The 16,539-nt window shown below is 39.8% G+C and overlaps 1 protein-coding gene across 3 annotated transcripts in view; it reads right to left on the minus strand.

Moving 5' to 3' along the window:
* Positions 1–16,539, minus strand: part of zic4 (zic family member 4) — a 108,102-nt gene that overhangs the window by 18,294 nt on the left and 73,269 nt on the right. For all 3 annotated transcript variants that reach the window (XR_013280890.1, XR_013280889.1, XR_013280888.1), the window contains one exon: positions 1,566–1,683. The gene's annotated coding sequence lies outside the window, so the exon portion shown is untranslated. The remainder of the gene's footprint in view (positions 1–1,565; positions 1,684–16,539) is intronic.

A 16,539-nucleotide genomic window follows, 5' to 3' on the forward strand; every position in this document is an offset into this window, starting at 1 on the left:
GAGGATTGTTTCTAATATTTCAACCCTGAGGATAACACAGAAGTAATGTAATTGGCATAATTCATCATATATAATGTTAAGTAGTTGACCAATATGTTTAATTAGCTAATCTATGATGAAAACATAATAGGACATGAATAATTCAACAGCAAACATCAACATTGTGAGCTGTCGCCAATAATTTGAGGTTGGCAGACAAAAATGTGCTTTAATATCTGACCTATAAGGTTAACAGTACACTTAAGGGTTACTAATTCAACTATGTTAATTATTGGTGTTTGCAATTCATTTGATTCAGTTAAAAAAAAATTGAGGTCGGTAAAAAGTGAATAGTTTTGATGTGGTGTCATTACATTATGTTACAAGACTTAATTATTCAACAGTAGTTGTGGTGCACCACATTGAGGTGTAAGCTATATATAGAATGTTACCACCATGTGGCTGCATGATATGATTGGCACATACAATGAATACAAGTATAAGTCAATTATGGCATCACACATTTCAAATAGTTTCTCTCTCATGGTGTGAACAGGTATTTATTATTATTGTACAGGGTCATTAGTGATTTGTGGCTGATGAATGTGCGCGTTTGCATGTCGGTTTATTTTGAGAGGCAAAACTAATTTGCTGTGTTTAAATATTAAGCATGAAAAAATATTAGAGAACATGCAGTATTATATAGTCAATCGATAGACATTCAACACGGTGCTAAAAAAGGACCACCACGAGCTGTGTTTTTATTATATTTCCCCATCTCAACATATGAACTAATTACCCGTAAACAGGAAGTGAACTACTAAAAAAACTAATGAGCATTGGGACAATTTCAGTTTAACCCTGGCGGAGGTAATATGTGCTAAACAACTGCTAAACAAAAAAAATAATAACAACTTTGCCAAATAAATGCATTACTACATTTTATGGATGACATATAAAAAAAGGGGGAACATATTTTTTTCAATACGTCCAAATGTGTTTAATAAAAAAAAGTCCACCCACCCCTCCCCAAATTATGTAAGCAGACGCCTGATTGGGCCATTCATCTGCAGCTCGTGTGTTCGTTATGGTGACGCATGGACGGTGAGGTGTGACCCCCGTAGTATCACTTGTGTTGTCTGACACGCTATTAGAAGAGCACGGGAGATTTGTGGCGACCCCAAGAGATGTCGCACACCCCTCAAGTCGCTACCCCCACCCCCAGTCTCGTTTTTTTTTTTTTTTTTTTTTTTTTTTTTTTTTTTTGACGCGTTGCTAAATGAGGCCGCTCCAATTAGCTCCCTGCTGTAAGCTGGGGTGTAAAGGGCCGGAAGCCCGAGCAGGGGTCTTGGAACCTGGGGAAGGAAGTGCCTGGCTCAAGGGCCCTCCCATTAAGTACATGTTAAATGACTCGGGGCTTCTCTTGAACATTTTAGGTCCGGGGGGAGACAAAAAAAACCCAAAAAACACGCTGATTTGTCTTTGCAACATTTCAACCTAGAAGCAAATGTGCTACCGAGATGCAAATATTGTGCAGCTCTCCAACAGAAGGAGCATTTTTCAAAAAATAAGTATTGGATACTCACAACAATTGAAGTCTATATTTTGTTGATGTGTGGAATTTGATGGCAAGTTGTAGCATTTCCATTTCCTGTTGTATGGTCTTTTTTTCCCTCTTTACCATGTCAGGACAATCACAAAAATCTGAAAAATAAGCAAAACAGATGTGCGGGGTTACATTAATCCTTAACATACTCATTCAACAAACAGTTGACAAATTGTAACAATATCAGGATGGTGTAGCACCCATTTGTGAGATTTGTGTTTGTTTTCTAGCTTTTCATGGCGAGGTATCAGATATCTGGCACTGCAATTCCGAGCAAAAATGTCTGCCGCTACCAGAACGGAGCGGGTCAAACCTATGAAACAAAGAAAGAAATTCCACAAGACTTCCCAGACATGAACACGTGATGCGTCACCACAAAAGAAGAAGAAGAAGAAAAAAAAATCTTTTAACAAACGTCAAATTTTTCTCCCTTCAAAGCACACCACAAGAACTTGGTGTTCAATATTGTGCTTTTTTGTTTGACTTCTTTCCTTGTGCAACAGATTAAAAGCAGACACTTCATGGTCACTTCATTAGGTGCACAGATGCAACATGCACAAAAAAAAAAAAAAGTCAATCAGTTCTGTTCGTACATGGAGAACAAATATTAGCTACAATCAAAACTCGACATCGCTGTTGCAAACTGGCTTGTGTTTATCATAAGTAGTTATGATGTCATTGTGTGATAGCGGGGGTACTGTAGTGGGATTTGGCAAAGAAAATCTGGTGGTCAGCTAACAGCTAGCAGCGTGCTTGGCACGCACACACGTCAGCTTTCACCAGGTGGAAGTGCAACATGACCACAGAGGGATGCTAGCACGCATGTGTGTGCGCGTGCGTGTCTGTGCCCTTTATAGCAAGCAAAGGATATTAACAGGATGGTAGGAGGGAATATGATCAATTACCAGACTAAAGTACAAACGAATGAGAAACAAAAAAATGGAATTCACTTCCTATTAAAAAAACAACAACAAAAAAACATGCAATATTAGAAGGAATGCAGAGGCCAATAAATATCCTTATTTAATCACTAATGTAATCAAATATGCAATGCCTTACTTTTGTTTGTCAACCAAGTCAAACACTTAATAGGGCTGGGTAAACATTTGAGTACAATAATGTAAAATATGAGTAGTATATAAATTCATTGCCTTCTCATGTTGAAGAAATAATCTAAACAATACAATAAAATGTAAATTCAAAATGTTTTATTCTCTTTTTTTTTGTACTTTTTACTGTTTTATTTACAACGAGATAAAAAAAAATATATATTTTTTTTAATTAACCGGCTTAGAGGTGGAAAAAATGCAAAATTAATTAAAATGAAATCTGATGGTATTATTTGAAACCCTGCAATGTAACAAGGTGGTCTAATATTTTTTCTCTATTTTTATTTATAATCTAATACATTTTGTGTATTGCTTTTCAAAATATATGAAACAAATGTTGAGTTAAGTGAGAAATTCCCCTGCAGTGCAAAAGGCATTAGTTATCATTAAAAAAAAATGTAATCATTCGTGTTAATAATTTGTTCATTTTCTTTTTTAATATTAAATAAATAGTCAATAATTAAAATAAAATCACAAGAGCAAAACTGGATAATTGTTTACCATGTCATCCTTGGCACAAAAAAAAAAGAAAAAGAAAAAAAGCCCATTACAAAGTGTTATGTTTTTGAATGTGGTATTACTATAAAACATGTAAAAAGTGCACCTCAAGTCCACACGAGCGCCGTGCAGCTTTTTTTTTTTATTTAATTTATTTATTTTTTATTTTTTTTTACAATAAGACTGGCAGACGCTATTGATCAAACAGCACAGCTGGGATCCTTCCAATTTGCTCCAATCAACACTTTGGAAATAAAATGCCAAACATCCCCTTGTACATAATAGGACGTGTACATCCAATTAGGCGCCGCTGCCTGTTGCTCTGATTGATCATAATTGGGCCGAAGCCGCTCGCTCGCTCTGTCCAGGTGTTTGCTGTTTATTATGCTAGCGCTCGCTTGGATTCATCAACTAATTGTGCATTTTCCCATTTTCCACCTGCCCGTCTCGTATGTGACCAGCGGCCTCGCACCTCCACAATTGAATACAAACTGAATTCTTATTGCACGAGTGGCGCCGATCTGCTTTCAATTTGTTTTCGATAATCCGTCAGGCTGCCGTGTGATTCATCGGGATGTGAATTCCGTCCGATCAGCTTTGCCCTGAAGCAGTGTCCACACATCCCGACAAACGAGCTCGGGATTATCCTGAGGGATTATCCTGTGGTGCGTTACGAGTGATTTATTCAATCCTAACATGCTCTGTCAGGGTCGACAATCAGAAATGTTAAACCTGTTCTTACTACTGACTACTAATGACTTCAGATTCTCCAATGGACAGGTTTAAATCCTATATAGCTTGTCGTATTAATTTAATCCCATCTATCACCATTGCTTCTGGTGTTCCCCAAGGCTCTGTCCTCTGCACCCATTTGTTCAATTAGTTCAAGTTGTTGACAGACAAATAATAAAGCAAGAGCAGGATCTTTTCTTGGATGTTAATTATTGTGCTGATTTTGTGGTTCATTAGTTCCACTTTCCAGTATACTATTTTCAAATGATAACCACAATGATAAACTAACTCTCAAAATGGAGAAGTATTATCATTGCATGAGCATCTTGTGTACAGGGTCTCATCAATATTGTTAATGTTGTGGCTGGTGAGGGATTGCAACAACAGATGCTGCAGATCTGTGTTTATTGATCTCGGAACATAATCAGCTTTGTATTGAAATTGTTGGCTACCGATACAGCAACAGTTTATCAGGGCGGTTTAACGTTTGTGGCATAAATTCTACAAAATTCATCTCAACATTTCAAAGAGGGACATTTTTATCTGGTTCAAATGCAGTTAAGAGTAAGGAGGCTCTGAGCTACAGTTCATACAGTGTTGAAAATGGATGGCGGTGGAAGTGATAAGACAAGATGTGTCTTATCGTATGTTGACACAAACGCAATTCCACATGTTGCTTCATCTCTCGCAGAGAATCTGAACACAAACTGCATAAAAAACCGTCATGGTAGCGTCTCCTCGACATGCTATGTTTGAGATTGTTGCGGACACGGCGCAGCGGCGCGCGGGAAAAAGTATTGGGGTCGGCGGGGGGACGACACGGGATGGAGGGAGATAAGACCGGACGCCCTTCATCTCGCTGGCCGCCGACAGACGTAAGTCAATTTTGCTCTCAGTGGGAGATTTTCTCTGGACCAACTTTTGGCGAAATCCAATCAGCTGCCGGCGGGATCGCCGTGTAGCATGTCACCGGGACACATTTGGTTGGAGACACATCATTTCTAATAAGTCGCTGCATCGTCAACATGATTAAAAGTACGGCATTTAAAAGTATTTGCAAGCAAAGGTGTTAGATATTTCAATGTATGTTTGAGGGGAAGACAATGTTAGTTGAAGATGACTCTTGCTGGAGTGCTCCGGCATGGCGGCCTAGCGTGAAATCTCTCCGTCTGCCAGGTGCGAGTTCCCAAATCATTCTTCCCCCAAAACGCCCGTCAACCGACCTGACAGGCACGACGGGCCCCGTTGTATTCATTTTTTTTGTTATTCTTTCTTTGATTGGCTTCATTCCATCATTCCTCATTAACGTGCGCTATTATCCACGGGATTATTCAGTGAAACGCTTCCAGGGTTGCAGTCTGAGGACTTCTTGACTGGCAGGTCTCTGGAAGGGCTTCAGATTTTTGTCCGGATCTTAAGTCACATGGTACTTGTTTCAAGGTCATCTGGTCCAGGTTGGCTTAAAAGAGGGATGTAAAAAATAGGGGTGGGGGGGGAGGGGGAATCCACCTTGAATTTGTGGAATTGCATCGTTACGCCTGGATGCAACCTTTCTCACATTGGTGGGTCATCATATTGGGCCTCCTTCACATTAGTCCACATCTGGTTTGTTTTTAGTGACAATGCACTTGGAGTATGTCTGCACTCCACCATATGGGATGAACTGTGCTATGGCAAAACAATCAAAATTTGGTTCCCCAACAAATTCATGACACACTGAGTAAAACTCATTACAGAATACTCATCAAAAAACTAATGTACTAAACAAGAGTTTGCTTTTGTTTTTTGTTACGATTAAAATTAATAGTTTTAATTGAATAAAAAAAACTTTTCTGTATACCTATTATTTATGGCCCAGTAGGGTGTTCTCAAATTGTGGTGCACTAAGTCTGTGACAATAAACGATCATGTATCATTTACAAAAGTGCATTCCTACATAAAAACCAGAAGAAAAAAATATCACTCTGTCCTCTCTATGACATGATTGTGACAAATTCATTTTTGGTTTTAATGAATATGTACCGTACAATTTATATACACGTGTAATATTCATAATGTTACTGAATAAAGGCATCTATTCCCAAATAAAAGGAGTGATATTACATTAATGAAGTTGTTTTTGAAATTCATTACTGCTGACTTTAATACGCTGTTATTTTATCTTGTAAAAATACAACTCTCGCATACTATTATAACCTTTCATCCCAACACGATGTCTTTGCTCTTGTAAAGATCCCTTTTTCTTTAAAGAAAAAAAAGTTTTACTCTCACAACACTCCATTCTTATTTATTTTTTTTAATTATAAAGTACAAGTTAATTCCTACCATATTTAGGGGTGTATATTGCAGTTAATTGTTTTTGGGATTACGAGGGAGTTCTTAGAAATAAGCTTTTCTGCCTACATGTCCAGTTTGGGGTGAATCAAAGCATTGAAGTTAAAAATGCAGATGTGTGCAGTCATTTAAGATCAAGTTCACAATTTTGTGCCATTCTGCTCACAAACCGCGACAAAACCAATCGTACTCCTTGGCAAAGGTAACAAGGAGGCACTATTGGCAAGTGTACATTCAAGCCTTTAATTGAATTCCTCAATTTCGCCAGTAAAGCGTGTTGGACAGTGTGCACACACACTCGCATATTGAATGCGTGAATGTGGCTGATTGTCGGAGGACGACGGCATGACTTGCTAACTAAATAATGCAGTTTAGTGGGATGGCAAGGATGAGCAATGACGCCCGCGGGGGGTCTGGACAACAAATACGAGCAGTGATGAATCTGCTGCGAGATAACTACAGGCCTAAGCATTTTTTCTAAAGGATATTAATACCCTTTATTTTTTTTATTCCCTCCATAAACTCCAGCTGTATGGGATGTTTATGCTCGTGGTTTTGTTTTACCGCCGGGTGTGACAAATGAGTATTGTTGCAATACGCAAGATGTGAGGCGTAATAGCTTCTTTGTTTTCTTTTCTTTTTTTTTTTTCCAAAACCTTAATTCTGATATGAGCATGTTCATTACATTAATTATTTTGATAGCAAATCTGTGCAATCTGCAGTGTGTAAATTGTAGTGAAGCGCTACTGGGATACACATATAATGATTATACAGTACAGTAGTACAATAAAATGTAAGGTCGCCTTTCTTGGGTTTTTGCTTCCATCTGATAGAGAAAGCACTAATTATCTATCTATCTATCTATGGATCTGATATACCCAATGTTCAACATAAAAAAGCAGTCACCATTAAAAAGGATGCGTCATATGCAATAAATAAATAAATAAATAAAAAAGGCCTGGACTAATCAATCTTGTTTGCATCACTGCACCTGCATGTGGCAAAATGGAGCTAGCAGTGTCCAATAGTTGGAGCAGCTGGCAGGTGTGCCCCAAAAACCTGTTGGAACAGCCCGCAGTCGCCTCAAAGCTCTCTCCTGCACTGTTATTAATGAAAATTTCCTCAGCCAGATTTGCTTGCATGGGAACATAATGGGGTCTTCATTTGCCTACACGTTGCTACGTTACATGGACAATGTTTTGATTCACACTAAGAAATATAACAAAACTGTGAAAATATAACAGCGGTTATGAAATCATTTTCAAGAGAGATGGCAGAAGGTACACAATTAACTTACTGTATAGCCACCTGTTGCCAATCACACAGCATATCATGACACCCACTCACTAAAATTGAGTTGAGATTATTTCAGTATACACTGTATAATTGTGATGACATTTATGTTTGATGGCGTTCCTTGAGAGTTTTGGTGCTCATTTCGGTCAATGTACAAGCACTGGATTTCACCTAAAATGGCTGCTTCATCCTCAAATGGCGGACTTCCTGTTCAATTTTCTGCATGGCTCCTTTAGAATTTTTCCACAGTGTTACGTGGACCTCTCCACCCAATCTGTAAAATTGTAGATTTTGGGGAAGAACAAACAGCACGGCCCTTTCCTCAGACGCTAAACCAAAACAAAAGCCCGTTTTTTGTCATCGTCTCAAGCCCAGCCCGCGTTCCCTGGTGTACGTTGCTGCGTGGGCCACTTGGAGGTAGTTGAGATTGAAAGTGTCGCGGCAAAACATCGTCTAACAGCTCCCCGGAGAGAAGCAGTGATTGCACTTCAAGTCCATGAGGTGATATTATGCTTTAATGTGTTGATTTACTCCTCCAGGGCTTTTTCCCCACCCGACATCTGGTGTGCTTTTAATTCTCGGATTCTCTCCTTTGTCAATACAGTGTTCGTCTGCGAAATCGCGGTTCACCTTCCTGCAGCCTCAGTACATCGCAAATGTTTCTGTCTACAGTAGAAATCATCCATTTCCAGTGTTGGGACTAAAATCCAGTTGCTAGGCTACATATTGCGCAGCATCTCAGGTATCTTGCAGCAGTCCGGCACGGATCCGAAGCTCCCCCTTGGTAAAAGTCCCCGCCAGAAACTGGGTTTGATTTGTTGTTGCGAGTGCGCTGAGGGCAGTGGGGACCAAGCGTAAATGGGAGCAAGACAATAGGCCATCACTAATCAGAGACCTCAAGGTTGCCATGAGGTTAATTGTAATGCAGGTGGCGCTAGGGGAGGGGGCAAATAAGAAACATGGACTCCTTTACTAAATAAAGCTGCCTTGACTGCCTCGGTGGCCATTGTGCTCAACGTGAAGCCCCGGGGCAAGGATTTGGCCATCTCCCCCTGCCTGTCTTCACCTTTTAATTTCTTATTATCTGCTGATTCCCCATTCAGCCTCGGCGGGTTAAAGAAAACCTCTCGCCACGTGTCAAAAGGAAATGTTAATATTGGGCCTGTCCTGGCTGTTGTGATGCATGGCCGGCCCATTGTGGGCGCTCGGCTGGCCACTCAATGGCGCATTTCGCATTCATTGGAAGCAGTCCTCCGGCAGCATTGTTATTTGTTTAAAACGCCAGAAACAGCAGATCCCGCTCGCCTTTGTGTCACCCCAAAGACCATCCAAGTCGAGCCTCATCGCAAATACACAATGTCTTTACGCCATTTGTTTTAGGGCTTTTGTCATGTCCTACTTTTCAGGGCCGCTGGACCGAGATATATTTATTAGCTAAGAAGGCCTGGTTAAGCGGCAAGTCTCCTCGTAAGAGGTTCTTCTAGAACTGGCAATAACCGGTTTATCGTTACGGTTCCAAATATCAAATTTCTTAGCAATGTTGTAAAGAGGTAACTCATTCACTCACAGCCATTTTCAATGAAGCATCCCCCCTTCACTCCCTCACTGTTTTACTGTATTTTGAATGATTTTGCAAGGCCCACAGAATATTAGGTTCTATTGCTATAAAAACATGGAGCCTATCAAAAGAAAGATTAGAGTCTCTTCTTTCATCAGGAAAAAAAGTACATATTTCTATCTGTTTCCATTTTGCAGCAATTAGAATATAGGTAAGTTTCATCATTATTCACAAATCTGTTCAGAACTGTGGGGAAATCAGCATGTTTGCAACATGGCCCTGGTTGAGCTCTTATACTATGTTGCCACCTGCGGGCCATTTTTGCAATAACTACCATTGCTTCAACCGTTCTCTCCATTTCAGAGGCTGCATCAAAGCCTTCTGTATGCTCTAGCATAAAAAAAAAAGCTTGAAAAAAAACAACATCTTTGGGGCACTTAAAACATTTAAAATGGAATGCATTTATACGTTTTTGGGAGCAAATGAGCTAATTAGTTAGAGAATCAATATTTACATTGCATGTTAATGTGTATGTGCAGATCTGATGCTTTATTTCATCAAACCACCATCAATTTAATCCTATTCCATTTAATCCCTTCGATATAATGTCCTCGAAAGTTTTTTTTTTCTATCCCCCACTACTTCCTTATCACCACACGGATCGTCTCAGCTCTCAGCATCGCTTCACCTTTGACTTTGAAAGAGAAACGGGTCAACAGGAGTATAAAGCGAGCGAGGGAGGCGAGGCGGCGTGGAAGCCAAACATGTCGGCGGCTGCCAACCTGCAAATGGTCCTTGTGTTTGTTCAGCTGAGGATTGGACGGCGGCCAGGGCATGGCCACGGCCGATTGGTCCTGCAGGAGCATGTGCGTCTATGTGTAAAGACGCTGAAGTTTACGTTTGATATATGACAAATGAGATGGTATTGAACAGCGGGGATGCTGTGATGGAGCGCAGACGGAATGTTAGAGGGTAAGAGGCATCCATGCTTCTGCCAAGAGCTTTCGATCATTTTCGGGAGGTTTGACTTGACTTAAAATGTAAAATTTTATTATTTATTTTATCAGGACTTGATGAGAATAAATCCAGAACCTGTGTGTTGATTTAAATGAGGTTACCAATAAAAAATTTCCATTTCATGGACTGTTTGTTGTTCCATGTGACCTCGTATAATGCTACCGACTAGCCCTGCTTTGTGTCCACATTCACATCTGCATATATAGGATCTATTATTCATGAACAGTTCTCATTGCCTGAGCTTATTAAAGACATTTATTGGATTTTTGGGTGTATTTTTTATTTATTTATTTTTGCTACCGTTTATTTCACCGCTACAAAAACGAGACAAAACTAGAATACTATCCATCCATTTTCTGAACCGCTTGTTCCTCACAAGGGTCGCAGGGGGTGCTGGAGCCTCTCAGCTGGCTATGGGGAGCTGGCGGGGTACACCTTGAACTGGTTGCCAGCCAATCGCAGGGCACACAGAGATAAACAACCATCCACACGCACAAGCACACCTAGGGACAATTTGGAGCGCCCAATTAACCTGCCACGTATGTCTTTGGAATGTGGGAGGAGACAGGAGTAACCGGAGAAGACCCACGCAGGCACGGGAAGAACATGCAAAGTCCACCCACGAAGGCCGGAGCCTGGACTAAAACCTGAGTCCTCAGTACTGGGATTGACCAAAAAAGAACAATATACCCTGGTACATTTTCAACCAAAAGTGAGGGAAAAAATGTGACACGTCAAATTTCACTGAGCTCTTTCCCATAGACAGCTTCAAATGTTTTTGGAAATCCTGCCGGCTAAAGTAACAACCCCCCAAAACAGAAGCTATTTTCTATTAGCAGAATTGCTAGCAAATACAAAGTAGTAGAGACGATTTTAACAGTCGATAAAGCCCTAATTGTTATTATTCTCCAATTACATGAACACAAAAGCTATTGACCGACGGCTGGAGCGTTACACTTGTTCTGCTGCGATCACTCGCAAGTGTCGAAAATGCTAATTAGCATCAAAGCAGCCGCCGTCTTTCCCGTTACGTCTCGCATACAAAATCATTCATTTCGGCTTTATTTCTTAATCCAAGAGTTCCAACCTTGCACCATCCAAATAGTATTAACCCGGTGATTAGGGCGCACACGCTTTCATATACACACACACCTTTCATCTCTCACCCGCTTCAATGTGACCAGCACCTTGGCCTGACAAAAGCAGATAAAAATGGTCTTATTGAGACTCTGGGCTGATATTTACCACGTTCATCCGGATATGTGACATTGAGAGGGACAAGCAGAACCAGCGGGGCGATTAAGACCCCATTATCACCTGCGCCTCGCAGACATGCGCGACTCCGGCACGCATCCGCATGGGCAGGAAATCTGTCGAGCCGACTGACTTTGAAATCAACCTCTTATGAGGAGTTGCAACGCCAAGCACTTTGAAAAGCGGGATGGTGTCTACGGTTGCGGCAGACGTGCTGTCACGGTGCCTCTCGCGACGGAGGGGGATGCCGGTCCACGGCGTCCGTCATGGTGAAGGTGCGTGCAATTTGGAAGGTTCTTTCATCTCGCTTACAGGTGGAGCTTTGCTAAGCTCTTCGGCTTGATCTCAAGGCCTTCGAAACAAAACTTAAATATGAACCTTGAATGCTTTTCTATATCGAAATTTGTCTCTTTATATTGTTAAAGCCGTTCAACTTCTTTTTTTTTTTTTTTTTTTATGTTTTTCTCTTTCCAGTTGCTACATAATACTTATACCGGGACTACAGAATGACAGCTTATTAAATGTATTGTCTTATAAAAATATATGAAATTACTATTCAACACAACCGAGTTGCATAGCCTATTCGAAAAATAAAATGCCCACCTCTGACTTTCACGTGCCAGTGGTGTGCTTTTGACTGATTTTGCGAGGTCCGCAGAATATTCTGTTCTATTGCTATAAAAATATGGAACCTACCAAAAGAAAGATTAGTCTCTTCTTTCATCAGGCAAAAAAAAAAAAAAAAGTACATTTGTATACATTTCCATATTGCAGCAATTAGCATTAGAATATAGCGAAGTTTCATCGATATTCACATTCCTGGTAAAAACATTGGCAAAAAGAGCTTGTTGCAACATGGCCACCTGCTGACCTTTTTTTTTTTTTTTTGTAATAACTACCATTTCTTTCAGCCACCTCTTCATGTCAAAAGCTGTATCAAAGCCTTCTGTATACTCTAGAATTAAAACAAACAAACAAAAAACGTATAAAAACATTTTCGGGAGTGCAGGACAATTATAAAAAAATAAAATAAAAAAAAACGTTTTGGGGGTTGAATGAGTTAAAAAGAATTGTGTAACCATAAAAGCACTTAAATCGCTGTACTGTATCTGAGGACTCAGTCCCCACTTCAGAGTGTACCGGTAGTAGTGGGATAAGTCTTTTAAAAAAAAAAAAGAAAAAAAAAAAAAGAAAAAAAAAAGAAAAAAAAAAAGAAAAAAAAAAAAGTGATTACTCCAAAGTGCCATCGCTTGTCTCTGGTGTAGCACCTGACTGGGAGGTGTAGACCTTCTTAGGCTGGTGTGAAATCCTTTTAAGGCTCACTGATAGTGAATGTGACATCCAGCTTCTCCCATCTCCATTACATACTGTAGATGCGGCACACGGCATCTTACGGTATGGCTTTTAAGCACACCATCTAGTTCTACATTTACATTGAGTCCCATTTGTCCAAGAATGCATCAGGAAGCCTTTTAGTGCTTTTTATTCGTACATTTGCTGTACATGCTATTGCATACTTTGCGCCTGTTCCAATGTTGATCCCATAGTACAGCCAATTGAGCTTCCAGTTAATGGTATTCATGGGCCCAGTGGTGTGCCTTAAAGCTTGAATGTACTGTTAATCTCCCACCAACCCCCGCCTTGTTTGAGCTATACGCTGGAAATTAAAGAAATGTAACGCTACATCATGTAAGTGTTTAAAAGGCAGCAACAATATACACTCTAAACTGAACACTTTTTTTGTGTACTGAATCACAACAGTTGTTGATATGCAAACCTTTGTTGAAATCTATACAACGAAGAACTTAACTATGAAAAAATAGTTTTGTCAATGTTTTTCCACCCATGTTGTGCCCAGTCGGCCTCTTATTTTTTGCCATTTCGCTGCATTTTTTTTTTTTTATATACACAGAACACATTGAATACTCAGATACATTGATACCATTAAAGCCTTACTTCTGTTTTCATACAGGATATGCCACACTGAAACAGGCTTGTTTGACACTGCAGGTTCAAATACTCTATATCTGAATTGAAATACATCGGATTTGTGATCCACATTTGGAAGATGCCTGGCAACGATCAAAATGTAAATTTAGCTAGTTTAGTTTAGCTGCTTATGCTACCATGAAAGATACAGAGAAACCCTGCTCACCATGAGGATATGTTCCAGGTTTGCACATTTAAGAGGCGGAGCCTGTTGGGGTGAGTCTGCGTGCTAGTATCTTTGCGTGGGCTGCTGCGTAAGTGTGCTACGTGTTTTTTTTTTTTTTTTTTTTACTGGACTCCTGGCATTTAGTCCAGCTGAAAAGTGCCATAATTTAATTTTTAAATTAATGAATAAATACATAAATGAATGAAAATGAAATAAAAATCCATCCATTCATATTACATTGATTTCTTTTCATAGCTCAATATTAACTGATAAAACCATGAATTAATGTTCAATGTCATTTACCCCATAAATTTGAGAAAATAGCATTTTTAAGATCTAGATTTTTTTTTTTTAATTGCGTCCCTCTGTTTTTTGTTTAAAGTGACTGTTCACAAGTATTTCAAAGTATTTTCTTATATTTATAAAACACATGAGATTTTTTTTTTAGTTATATTTTCAATTATGAAAACAGTATTTTCATCTCATGCTGGCCTCTGCATCATTTCATTTGGAGTTGAATGTTTATGTATTTTTCCTTGATATTAAAAGAAAAAAAAAAAAAAAAGTTTTTCCAGAAATATATGTAGCCTACATTAATCGATATTGGACCAAATTTAATCAACTGAAATCAAACCAAACCGAACTCTTGTGAATTAAAATCAAATCGATTCATAAAATGCGTATGGATCCCCAGCTCTCCTTTCCCTCATGTTCTCGCGTATTGCACTATGCATACTGTTCTAAAGCACAACAAACACTTGGCATGAACCAGATTTCCATACGAGACTTTTCGTGATGAGCTCCACAAAATCTGCGATGTTGCAAGCTTGTGGTAGTTGAAGCGGAATATAGCGTGGGAACACTGCGCCCGCAAAAAAAAAAAAAAAAAAAAAAAAAAAAAAAAAAAAAGGTCTCACTCGAACCATGCAGTGTAAATCCAACCCTCGAGTAAACCGTGTATACATTTGTGGATGGCCATAAAGACACTCAAGTGTGTTTCTCCTTTCTTTTGTTTTCTTGTGAGCCTCCATGTCATGATCAGGAGGCGTTTTTGAAAGGACATGCACACTTGAGTCACAGGCGGACATTTCACAAACGACAATAACCTCAAGTCGCAGCCCAAAAGCTCGTGTAATTAGTCTTGCACTATAAATCAAGTGGTGCGATTCTATTTCGCCATGCCCTAATTGAAAAGTACTTTTTTTTTTTTTTTTAATAGACTGCACGGGACAGTGATAGATGTCGAATCGGGCACAAACAGTTTGAACCACTCAGGCTGTGATTGATCAGCCCCCTCTGGGATGTCGGGTGGATCTTTCCCACTTCAGCCGCAAGATAAAAGCCTTAACGACTCCCCGGTCTTGTTGTACGTCCCGATTGTGTGCGCTTGTCAGAGTTATTATGTGGCGCTGTTTGACCTTGAAGTTTCTGTGTGCATTCGGGGCCGAGATGTCTCAGGGAGTTCTCTTTTAAGTGCCAAAACGCACCTTTTTATGTGCCATTGACGCCGCTGTACACACACGACAAACGCCCCGCCGAGGCGGCCATTTGCATGAAAATTTAGGTGATTTATGACTCAATTCTATTGCCTTTCCTATAATCGGCCAGCACATTTTTGCATGGGGCTTAGTAGTGGCCGTAGTGATGCCACAGTACAGTGCTGTTAGCAGACTTCAAAGAGTGTTTGGTTCACACACACCCTGACAAAAAAACAAATCCAAAAGGTGGACCAGCTGGCTTGTTTTGTTCTGCATTTCTGTTTCCCCCCTTTTCTTTCCCTCTCTCCGCGTCGTCAACACTTCCAATCTTTCTTTTCCCGGAGCATTTGCGCGGAAGATTTACACGTTGTGTTGTGCGGTAAAAACAAGAGCATGCGAGCGAGCCGCGCCGGGGATTCAGGTTTGAAGTGTGGTATTTCAACGGGGTCGGCGCTGATTGTACTGGCGGCGGCGATGGATGTGGCTTTTTTAGAAGAAGAGCTGGATCGGAGGGGATCACTCGGCATCTGGCCCGACACTCTTGTGTCACCGTGACCCCCCCTGGTGGGGGAGGCAGCGAGGGCCCCCGCTGAAAGGCAACATAAATTTCAGAGGGGGAATCAATAGACTGTGAGAATTGGAGGAGATGCATTGGTGTGGACTCTCTGACTGTGACCCTGATACTTCGCTATATACTGCAGACAACAACAGGAAAACAACAAACCAACGCTGGTAATAACGTGCAGATTTTTTTTTTTTGCCATTTTTCTGGGTATCAATTATTACTGTAGATAGTTCTGACTGACGGAATGATCATTACATCTGTTGATTGTCTGAAATTGGTTGCTGATTAATTGTAACTAAAAGGATTGCAACAATTCTAGATGGGCTTTACAATTTATGAGTCAATTCGGCGAACGCTACTTGTTGCTGGAATAGATTATTCAAATCTTAAAACAGAGTGAGAACAGTATTTTAATGTTTTTCCAAAATAAATGAAATTATAGGATTCAAAATGCACGCTAACGTCTATTTGTTTTACTTTGGTTAATTCATTTGAGGTTTAATATTTTTGGAAGTGAAGCACAAGTAAAAAAAAAAAAAAAACAAAAAAAAAAAACATTTCAAAGTGACCATAACTTTTGAACAGTGTGTATGTAAACAGTCCATTTTAATGAAACGGTAGTGTTCATATTTTTGGAAATAGTCAACTCATTAATTCTTGAAAACATAACCAAATGGTTATCCCTACTACAGACCACAGATAGTAAACATCACAAATGTTGAGTACCCAACCACAGACATCCTAGAGGCCAAACAAAGCACTGCAATTCACCTACTGTTAAGATCGTATGACAAATTTGCTTTGGCTAGCTCAGGAAAAAGTGTTACGTTATCTCCAAGTGAATTACTTTACAAAAATAGTACTAAACACTATTGCAAAACAAAACAACAACAACAAAAAACTACATTTAAACACAGTTGTACACTTATATGTGTAATGCCAATGGGGATTTTCCTCT

The sequence above is a fragment of the Festucalex cinctus genome, chromosome 20 (assembly GCF_051991245.1).
Source record: "Festucalex cinctus isolate MCC-2025b chromosome 20, RoL_Fcin_1.0, whole genome shotgun sequence".
Lineage (NCBI taxonomy): Eukaryota > Metazoa > Chordata > Actinopteri > Syngnathiformes > Syngnathidae > Festucalex > Festucalex cinctus.